The sequence below is a fragment of the Triticum aestivum genome, chromosome 4B (genome assembly GCF_018294505.1).
Source record: "Triticum aestivum cultivar Chinese Spring chromosome 4B, IWGSC CS RefSeq v2.1, whole genome shotgun sequence".
In the NCBI taxonomy this organism is placed as follows: domain Eukaryota; kingdom Viridiplantae; phylum Streptophyta; class Magnoliopsida; order Poales; family Poaceae; genus Triticum; species Triticum aestivum.
Genome location: NC_057804.1, coordinates 378831386 through 378841910, shown reverse-complemented (window position 1 = coordinate 378841910; position 10525 = coordinate 378831386).

Sequence of the window (10525 nt, the reverse complement as noted above, 5' to 3'; positions counted from 1 at the left end):
GGAGGCCAAGGAAGAATAAGAAGGAGGGGGGCTCTCTCCCCCTCTCCCCCGGTGGCGCCGGAGTGCCACCGTGGCTAGGATCATGACGGCGATCTACATCAACAACCTTGCTACCGTCAACACCAACTTTCTCCCCCTCTATGCAGTGGTGTAACACCTCTTCCCCCCGCTATAATCTCTACTTAAACATGGTGCTCAACTCCATATATTAATTCCCAATGATCTATGGTTATCCTATAATGTTTGAGTAGATCCGTTTTGTCCTATGGGTTAATCATGATCTTTGTTGGTATGATCGTATATTTTATTTATGGTGCTGTCCTACGGTGCCCTCCGTCTCGCGCAAACGTGAGGGTCCCCGCTGTAGGGTGTTGCAATATGTTCATGGTTCGCTTACGGTGGGGTGCGAGAGTGACAGAAACTTAAACCCGAGTAGGTGGGGTATGACGTATGGGAGTAAAGAGGACTTGATACTTAATGCTATGGTTGGGTTTCATGACCTTAATGATCTTTAGTAGTTGCGGATGCTTGCTAGAGTTTCAATCATAAGTGCATATGATCCAAGTAGAGAAAGTATGTTAGCTCAAGCCTCTCCCTCATATAAAATTACAAGAATGATTACCGGTACTTGTTATCGATTGCCTAGGGACAAATGACTTTCTTGTTGACAAAAGCTATCTACTTTTATTACCTTGCAATTTATTCTTAGTTTTATTCTCGCAAAGTACTTGTAGTTTTATTCTTGCAAATTAGTTTCATACTTGTTTTAGGTAAAGCAAACATCAAGCATGCATAGAGTTGTATCGGTGGTCGATAGAACTTGAGGGAATATTTGTTCTTCCTCTATCTCCTCGTGGGGTTCGACACTCTTACTTATCAAAAGAGGCTACAATTGATCCCCTATACTTGTGGGTTATCAAGACCTTTTTCTAGCGCTGTTGCCGGGGAGCAATAGCGTGGGGTGAATATTCTCGTGTGTGCTTGTTTGCTTTATCACTAAGTAGTTTTTATTTCCTGTTCTAAGTTGTTCTCTATCTTTAGTTATGGATATGGAACACGAAACACCAAAAAAATTAGTTGTACTTGCTACTCATGGCGATGGGGAACCTCCTAAAAGCCTCGATGCTCGTTATGTAATAGATATTATGCACTACTTTGATAATCCTGAGAAAACCCCATTCAACTATATAATGGGAGTAACGTTGGATCAACGTGAATACTTTAGGGATTATCACTTGACACAAAAAAGGAAACTTTTATGGGATCAAATTTATATGTTGCATTGGTATGCTCGAGATTTATATTTGAGATATGATTTTACTTGTTGCTCTAGGATGAATGCTCCATACCTTCCCTTTTCATGTGAATTTAATGATAATGAAACCTTGGCTTCTTATGCTAGAGGTATATATGATTATTATGATGTGGAACGAATAGAAGAATATCTTGCTCTTAAGGGTGCTTATGAAATTGAATATTTGTTTGAAACTTTTGAAGCTTTTGATGATGATGTTTATAGGCCTGAAAATTTTGCCATCCTTAAATATTGCTATGATAATTATAAATTTAATTCCAATATTGATGCATTTATTGAGAAAGTCTCCGCTGTCCAAGAAGAGACTAATATTTTGCAGGAGTATATGGAAGAAGGAATTAATGAAACTGTGAGCTCATTGGATGAAAAAGATGACGAGGATAGCGAAGAACAAGTGGAGGAAGAACGGACTAGCTACCCGTGCCTACCTTCTAATGAGAGTAACTCCTAAACTCATACATTGTTTAATGTCCCTTCGTTGTTACCGAAGGATGAATGCTATGATAATTGCTATGATCCCGTTCATTCGTTTGAAATATCCCTTTTTGATGATGCTTGCTATGATTATGGCCAAGATGCCAATATGAATTATGCTTATGGAGATGAACCTGCTATAGTTCCTTATGTTACGAATGAAATTGTTGCTATTGCACCCACACATGATAGTCCTATTATCTTTTTGAATTCTCCAAACTACACTATATCAGAGAAGTTTGCTCTTATTAAGGATTATGTTGATGGGTTGCATTTTACCGTTGCACATGATGATTTTGATGAATGTAATATTCATGTGCTTGGTGCTTCTACTTGCAATTATTATGATAGAGGAACTACATCTCCGCCTATTTATGTTTCCAACACGATAAAATTGCAAGAAACTACTTATGCTATGTATTGGCCTTTACTTGATGTTCATGAATTGTTCTTGTATGACATGCCGATGCATAGGAAGAGAGTTAGACTTCGTCATTGCTTGATATATGTTTCTTTGTGCTCACTACTAAATTCCAAATCATTGTTAATTAAAATTGGCTTTGATATACCTTGGGATCCAGGTGGATCCATTACTTGAGCACTTTATGCCTAGCTTAATGGCTTTAAAGAAAGCGCTGCGAGGGAGACAACCCCGAAGTTTTAGAGAGTCAATTATTTCTTTTGAGTGCTTTTATAAAGTTTTAAAACAAAAAACATATAGAGGGGAAACCCAAAACTTTTCAAAAAGGAAAGTGAAAGTGAGAGAGACAAGCATTGTTGAAGTGGGGAGCTCCTTTAACTTTGTTCATGCTCATGGAAACTTTGTGAATCTTAATTAAAAAAACTTTTCAACAAACATAATTATCTCCTTGTACAATTCCATTGTATTATAAAAATAATGTGCCAAGATTTGCCTTTAGGATGGGTAGATTGCTTGTTGGTTCGTGTGGTGCAAAACAGAAACTTTGGCTATAGTGCGCGATTTTACATTTTTTACTGGAACGTCAAACAGTTCTGAAACCTTTTGCACTGTATTTCTATACAAAATGTTTATTTTTCCTAATGTTCTCAGAGTCTGTAGAATTACATAAGTATGGTGGATGTTCAAATCTTTACAGACTGTCCTGCTTTCACGGATTGCTGTTATAGCTTCATTATTTGCGTATGTTTGAATTCTTGTTGAAGCCTCCTTGACTTGGGGCCATAGAATTGTGATATCATACAATGGGTAATGTTTGTTTATAATTACACAATAATGTTGCAGCAGTACATGATGGGATTTCATTGCCATTTTCACTAACCACGCCACTAAAAGTTCGTTTAAGTTTTGTGTGGATGAAGTGTTCGAAGATCGAGGAGGTCTCGATATGAGGAGAAGGAGGAGAGGCAAGAGCTCAAGCTTGGGGATGCCCAAGACACCCCAAGTAAATATTCAAGGAGACTCAAGCATCTAAGATTGGGGATGCCCCGGAAGGCATCCCATCTTTCTTCAATAAGTATTGGTATGTTTTTGGATTCGTTTCGTTCATGTGATATGTGCAAATCTTGGAGCGTCTTTTGCATTTAGTTTTCACTTTTTATGCACCATGCTGGTATGAGATAGTCCATGGTTGATTTATAGAATTCTCATTGCACTTCACTTTTATCTTTTGAGTATGGCTTTATAGAATGCTTCATGTGCTTCACTTATATCATTTGAAGTGTGGATTGCCTGTTTCTCTTCACATAGAAAACCGATGTTCGTAGAATGCTCTTTTGCTTCACTTATATTTGTTAGAGCATGTTCTTTTTTAGAAAGAATTAAACTCGCATGCCTCACTTATATCTATTTAAAGAGTCAACAGGAATTGGTGAATTTGGTTAGTCATAAAATCCTACATAAAACTTAGGGATCACTGAATATGATATGTTTCATTCCTTGCAATAGTTTTGCAATATAGAGATGATAAATATGTGGGAAGTACTAGTAAATGGTTGTGGTTAAGTAAGAATATTGGTGTTAAGGTTTGTGATTCCCGAAGCATGCACGTATACTCTTGTTATGCTATGAAAGTTGGAGCGCAATTTATCCTTGATTGTCTTCCTTATGAGTGGCGGTCGGGGACTAGCGATGGTCTTTTCCTACCAATCTATCCCCCTAGGGGCATGCATAGTAGTACTTTGCTTCGAGGGCTAATAAACTTTTACAATAAGTATATGAGTTCGTTATGACTAATGTGAGTCCATGGATTATACGCACTCTTACCTTTCCGCAATTTCCTAGCCTCTACAGTACCGTGCATTTCCCTATCTCACCTCGAGATGTGGTGCAAACTTCGCAGGTGCATCCAAACCCCGTGATATGATACGCTCTATCACACATAAGCCTTATTATATCTACCTCAAAACAGCCACCATACCTACCTATTATGGCTTTTCCATGGCCATTCCGAGATATATTGCCATGCAACTTCCACCACTTCTGTTTGATGACTTGAGCATTCATTGTCATATTGCTTTGCATGATCATATAGCTGACATAGTAGTTGTGGCTCAGCCACCGTGTATCATTTTTATACATGTTACGCTAGATCATTTGTCAGAGGCATTCATATAGAGTCATATTTTGTTATAGGTATCGAGTTGTATTTTTATTCCTTTTGAGTTATAAGTAAATAGAAGTGTGATGATCATCATTTTTTAGAGCAGTGCCCTAGTGAGGAAAGGATGATGGAGACTATGATTCCCCCACAAGTCGGGATGTGACTCCGGACATTGAGAGAGAAAAAGAGAAAAAGAAGAAAAAGAAAAAAAAGAAAAAATAATAATAAAAGAGAAAAGGGGCATTGTTAGTATCCTTTACCACACTTGTGCTTCAAAGTAGCACCATGTTTTTCATATGGAGAGTCTCCTATGTTGTCACTTTCATATACTAGTGGGAATATTTCCTTATAGGATTAGATGCACACCCACTTAGTGTTCATATGGAGCTTTCATACAGTTATAGCTCTTAGTGCATTCGTTGCATGGCAATCCCAACTCGGTACGTTGATATCAATTGATGGGCATCTCCATAGCTCGTTGGTTATCCGCGTCGATGTGAGACTTTCTTACTTTTTTGTCTTCTTTATATTTACCCCTATCATCATACTCTATTCCACTTGTAGTGCTATATCCATGTCTTGCACTCATGTATTGCGTAAGGGTTGAAAAAGCTAAAGTGCGTTAAAAAGTATGAACCAATTGCTCGGCTTGTCATCGGGGTTGTACATGATTTATACTTTGTGTTAAGAAGACAGAGCATGACAAGACTATATGATTTTGTAGGGATAGCTTTATTTAGCATTGATATTCTGAAAGACATAATTGTTTGTTGGGATGCCTGAGTATTGATGTCTTTATGTCAAATTATAGACTATTGCTTTGAATCACTTATGTCTTAATATTCTTGCCATGACTAGACATATGATCAAGTTTATGTTAGTAGCATTCCACATCAAAAACTATCTTTTTTATCATTTACCTACTCGAGGACGAGCAGGAATTAAGCTTGGGGATGCTGATACGTCTCCATCGTATCTATAATTTTTGATTGTTTCATGCCAATATTATACAAGTTTTACATACTTTTGGCAACTTTTTATATGATTTATTTGGACTAACTTACTTATCCAGTGCCCAGTGCCAGTTCTTGTTTGTTGCCTGTTTTTGTATCGCGGAAAATCCATATCAAACAAAGTCCAATCATGATGCAACTTCACGGAGAATTTTTTTGCAATATTTGTGATTTTTAGGAGGTGGAATCAACGTAAACGGAGGCCCGAGGGCACCATAACCCACCAGGGCGCGCCACCAGGCCCAGGCGCGCCCTGGTGTATCGTGCCCTCCTCGAACGTCGGTTGGAGCTATACTTCGGACGCAAGGAAGCTTATATCCCAAAAAATCATGTAAAAAGATCAGCACAATTGGAGTTACGGATCTCCGGGAATTTCAGAAACCATGAAGGGCCAGATCTAGGGAGCGCGAAACATAAGAGAACAGAGAGGGAGATCCAATCTTGGAGGGGATCCTGCCCCTCCACCGCCATGGAGGCCATGGACCAGAGGGGGAACCCTCCTCCCATATAGGGGGGAGGCCAAGGAAGAAGAAGAAGAAGGAGGGGGCTCTCTCCCCCTCTCTCCCGGTGGCGCCGGAGTGCCGTCGGGGCTAGGATCATGACAGCGATCTACATCAACAACCTTGCTACCGTCAACACCAACTTTCTCCCCCTTATGTAGTGGTGTAACACCTCTTCCCCCCATTGTAATCTCTACTTAAACATGCTGCTCAACTCCATATATTATTTCCCAATGATCTATGGTTATCCTATGATGTTTGAGTAGATCCCTTTTGTCCTATGGGTTAATCGTGATCTTGGTTGGTATGATTGTATATTTTATTTATGGTGCTGTCCTACAGTGCCCTCCTACTCGCGCAAACATGAGGGCCCCCCGCAGTAGGGTGTTGCAATATGTTCATGGTTCGCTTACGATGGGTTGCGAGAGTGACAGAAACTTAAACCCAAGTAGGTGGTATGACGTATGGGAGTAAAGAGGACTTGATACTTAATGCTATGGTTGGGTTTCATGACCTTAATGATCTTTAGTAGTTCCGGATGCTTGCTAGAGTTGCAATCATAAGTGCATATGATCCAAGTAGAGAAAGTATGTTAGCTCATGCCTCTCCCTCATATAATATTACTAGAATGAGTACCTGTACTTGTTATCGATTGCCTAGGGACAAATGACTTTCTTGTTTACAAAAGCTATCTACTTTTATTACCTTGCAATTTATTCTTAGTTTTATTCTGTCGGTGTTCTGGGAACGGGGGTCCCATACTTACCTGCCTGCGGCCTACAGCGTGGCTCAATCGGTGGCCCAGTACGACCCGTCTTCATCAACAAACACTCACGACTCTTGCGAGGGGCCAAGCCTCGCGGGGCGGAAGACGCAAGGCCTCCCTGGGGGCGGCCTCACCAGGCAGGCTCGCAAGGAGGCGGAGAGATCAAGGCAAGGGGTACCTCGCGAGGTGCTCATGACGCAAGCCATGACAATCAAGACCAGGCAGGCGCCAGGCGGGCGCCAACCTGCGCAATGTCCTCGTTTCCTCTTTGGTGCAAAGGGGGCAAGCGCAGGCACGGAGTACCAAGGCATCAGGCAAAGGTTTCCTTATCAGTGCAACGAGACCAAGACCAGCAGGACGGTAGGACGGAGGTCACCGTGGAGCCCAAAGACGGCGTCACCACCAGCGCCTTTGGCAGGCGAAGACCAACTTTAGTTAGGATAGCTTGTACTAGTTGTCGCCTTTCAAAATGGCCATTGTTGGATCCCTTCCTGCTCAATTTTTGGGAAGAGTACCAAGGCCTCTATAAATAGGGCTAGCCACCACAGTAGAAGTGATCTCATTGAAAGGCATTTGATCCAAAGACGGATTGATTCCTCCTCAAGAACACCACCAAACATAAGAACACCTCTCCTCGTGAGGCTGTTCTTCCCGTGTACTGTTCATTATCAGCCCACGAGGCAATCCACCACACCACACACAGGAGTAGGGTATTACACCACAACGGTGGCCCGAACCTATATAAATCTTGTGTCTCTTGTGTTGTTCATCGATCTAGCTTACAAATCGCGGCGAGGCTGAGGGCGTGTTTCGGTAGGGGGAGATCTTCATGCACACCCCGGAGTTTGAACCTTAAGGGTTTTGCCGGAACCCGATATCCAACATTTGGCGCACCGGGTAGGGGTGCGCCAGGGTCCTCCTTCCACAGATATGTGTTCCACTGCTTCGTCGCATCCGTGTCCGGCGACCCGACGACCAATGCCGACCGCTGGGCGACGTGGCCAGCCCATGCCATGCCGCCTGCCCAAGGTGAACTCAACCAGTGCCCCAGGCAGCCCGCGAACCGCAGAACGCTGCAGGGCACGGGTGACGCGGTCAAGTACTGCCTGCCCTTACTCTGCGGCAGGTGCGATCAGCCGCAAGGGCCTCAAGCCACGCCGCGGCCATGACGCCGCACACCCGACGGGAACAAGCGAACATGAGGGTCGCGCTCACTATGGCTCGGGAGCTGCTGCGGTGTAGGTTGCAGGAGAGCGGCCGAGACGTGCCGCTGGAGCGTGTTGCCGAGCTCGTGGACGCCGCAGCTTCAGGGGCACCTCCCTTCTGTTTCCAACTTCCACCCCAGGCCCCGGTCGGATCACGCAGCGGGCCTCTCCGCGCCCGGGCGCCCTCAGGCGCGCCCCAAGGCTTCATCGACACCAGCTCAACCATCGGCGCCGGGCGTCAGGCTACACCAGCACCACCTCTGATGAACAAGGGCATGTGCATCGCCGCCTATGGCCCGGGCGGGCTGCCGCCCTACCATCCTCAAGACGGTGCGTTAGGCCAGGCCACGTGGAGCGTGGGGCACTATCCCGAAGTCTTCGAGGCAGCGACCTCGGAGGCTTACGTGCCCCGCATGGTGGACCGAGAGTACGCGCTGGAAGACGACCCTGGCTCGTTCCTCAGGTTAAGCTGGGAGGAAGAGACGCCAGAAGCAGAGCCTTTTCAGGAGCCTCAAGGAAGCCTCACCAACCACGCGGACAGCAGCAGCTACCGGCTACTGCTAATTCCTCAGGAGCAAGCTTATGCTAACCATGGGTCGCAGGAGGTTCAGGTCACTGCAGCGGGCGGCTGCCCCAGCTTAGCAACCACCCTTCCGCCAGGAGGAGCACTGGGGGCTGTAGGAGAGGGGTCTGGAGCCAGGCCCCTCCCCATGGCACATGGAGCAAGGCAACACCCGAAGGTAGGCCCTCTACCGGGGAGGTGTTGCAAAGCCTACCCCCAGGAGAGGACCCGTGGTCGCCGAGGGCGCTGCTGGTGTCCCCTTTGCCCCATTGGCGTCGTCCTTGGTCTCCGGCCGCCGTCAATGGTGGTCGAGGGTGGCGCAAGGCGGGGCCCTCGTCTGGCGACATGAAGCAAGGCCCGGTGCCTATGAAGAAGGCCCAGTGCCTGTGAAGCTCGCCGCCCGTGACACTCTCGCATAATAATGAGTTGGGTTTGTACACGCCCCGGAGTCTCCGGAGAGCCGCCCTCGGGCCTCGGGGGTTCCCTCCCACGCCCAATGGCAGCACTTAGCTCCGCGCTGGTGAGAAGACGTCGAAGACTAGACTAGGTGCCGGACGCAACCTTTTGATTTTTGCCTCCCTTTCTGTGGTCGAGCTTCCTTGCTTCGGATTTAAGTTGAAGTTGAATTTCCATTTGTGTGTGCGGGGGGGGGGTGTCTTGTCTTGTTCGTGTGGTTTCTTGTGTTCTTGTTTCTGCCCTTGTTTGGAGTTCACGTTAGCTGCCTCCCCCTCACGAGCCTCTCGCGGGCGGGGCTGGGCAAAGCGCACGTATTTTGCGCGCATGCCATACCACGGCCGGCACTCGCTCTCGCGAGGCCCTCACGACCTGGTCAACAGGCCCCTCAGGGGACCCTCGGGGGCTCACGGCCTCATGAATCTATTCAGGATTTATCCCGGCTAAAGGTAAACCACAACAACAAGCTCACCGTAGGGCCCATAGAATCATGTAGGCGCATGTTCAGCATCGTTCCTAAAAGCATATGGACGGCAATCTTTTTACGTGAGGGGCTTCCCCTCCCAAAATGCTCTTACAACCTTCAGGGCCGCGCCCGAGCGTTTGTATGCAGGATAAACAGCAGGGAAACACAGGATCAATCAGACATGTCGGTCACCGCACCCTGCTGGTCGCCTCCAGACGCCTCGTTGGCGCTGCTGTCATTGTCACTGGCACCGCCATCCCCATCACCGGCGCCACCGTCACCACCATCGACCACATCGCCACCATCCACCGCGACTACCACCCCGTCATTGTCGGAAGTGAAGGCCCTAACGAGTGCGTCCATGTTGTCCTCCACCCACCGCGCCAGGACGCCCCGGATGGCCTCGGGCACCGAGGCGATAACGGCATCAAAGTCAAAATGGGGGTTATTGTTCTGAAGATGGCTGAAGACACGGGAGAATGCACGTCCAAGCAGGCTGCGGCTCCGCTCCTCAATGAGCTAGTTAGCTCTCTCGGAGTGGTTTTCCAAGCGCATCACCATGTTAGTGAAGAAACGAAGGTGGCTGGCATAGTTGGTTGCGTGAGGATGCGGGGCGTTCTCGTCACAAATGTTGCCCAGGACTGCGTTGGCCCTGTTCCTGAGGCTCTGGAGCAAGGGGCCGTGCATGTGCTCCAACATGTGCCATTGAAGTATCTCCTCTCTGTTCTGCTGCGCGATGGACTCCACGTCGGCACCCGCTGTTGAAGAGGAGGTGGCTCGGCGCGGGCGGAGGCTAGCTCAGTCTGTGCCGAGACCAGGGCGGCTACGGCAGCCTCCGCACGCCGCTCCACTTCATTCAGTTTGGACCTAAGGGCGGCAGTCCTGCCTGCAGCTTCGGCTTCAACCATCTTCAGCTTCAAGTCATACCTGCTCACAAGATCTGCGTGAGCCTCTGCCACATGGCGGTCGACCTCCTCCTGGATTCGAGCCTCGCGTGCGCCAACATCATCCTCCGCCTGGGTAAACTGGAGCTCCCTCGTCTCCAACCGCTCAAGGTTAAGATTGCACTTAGCGGCCTCCAGAGTCAGCGCTTCCTCACGCCTCCGGAGCTCCTCCTTCTCGACATGCGTCCCCTTCAGCGACGCAAGGGCGGCCTGATGCAACTCCACTTGCTGCTCCAGGGAGGCGC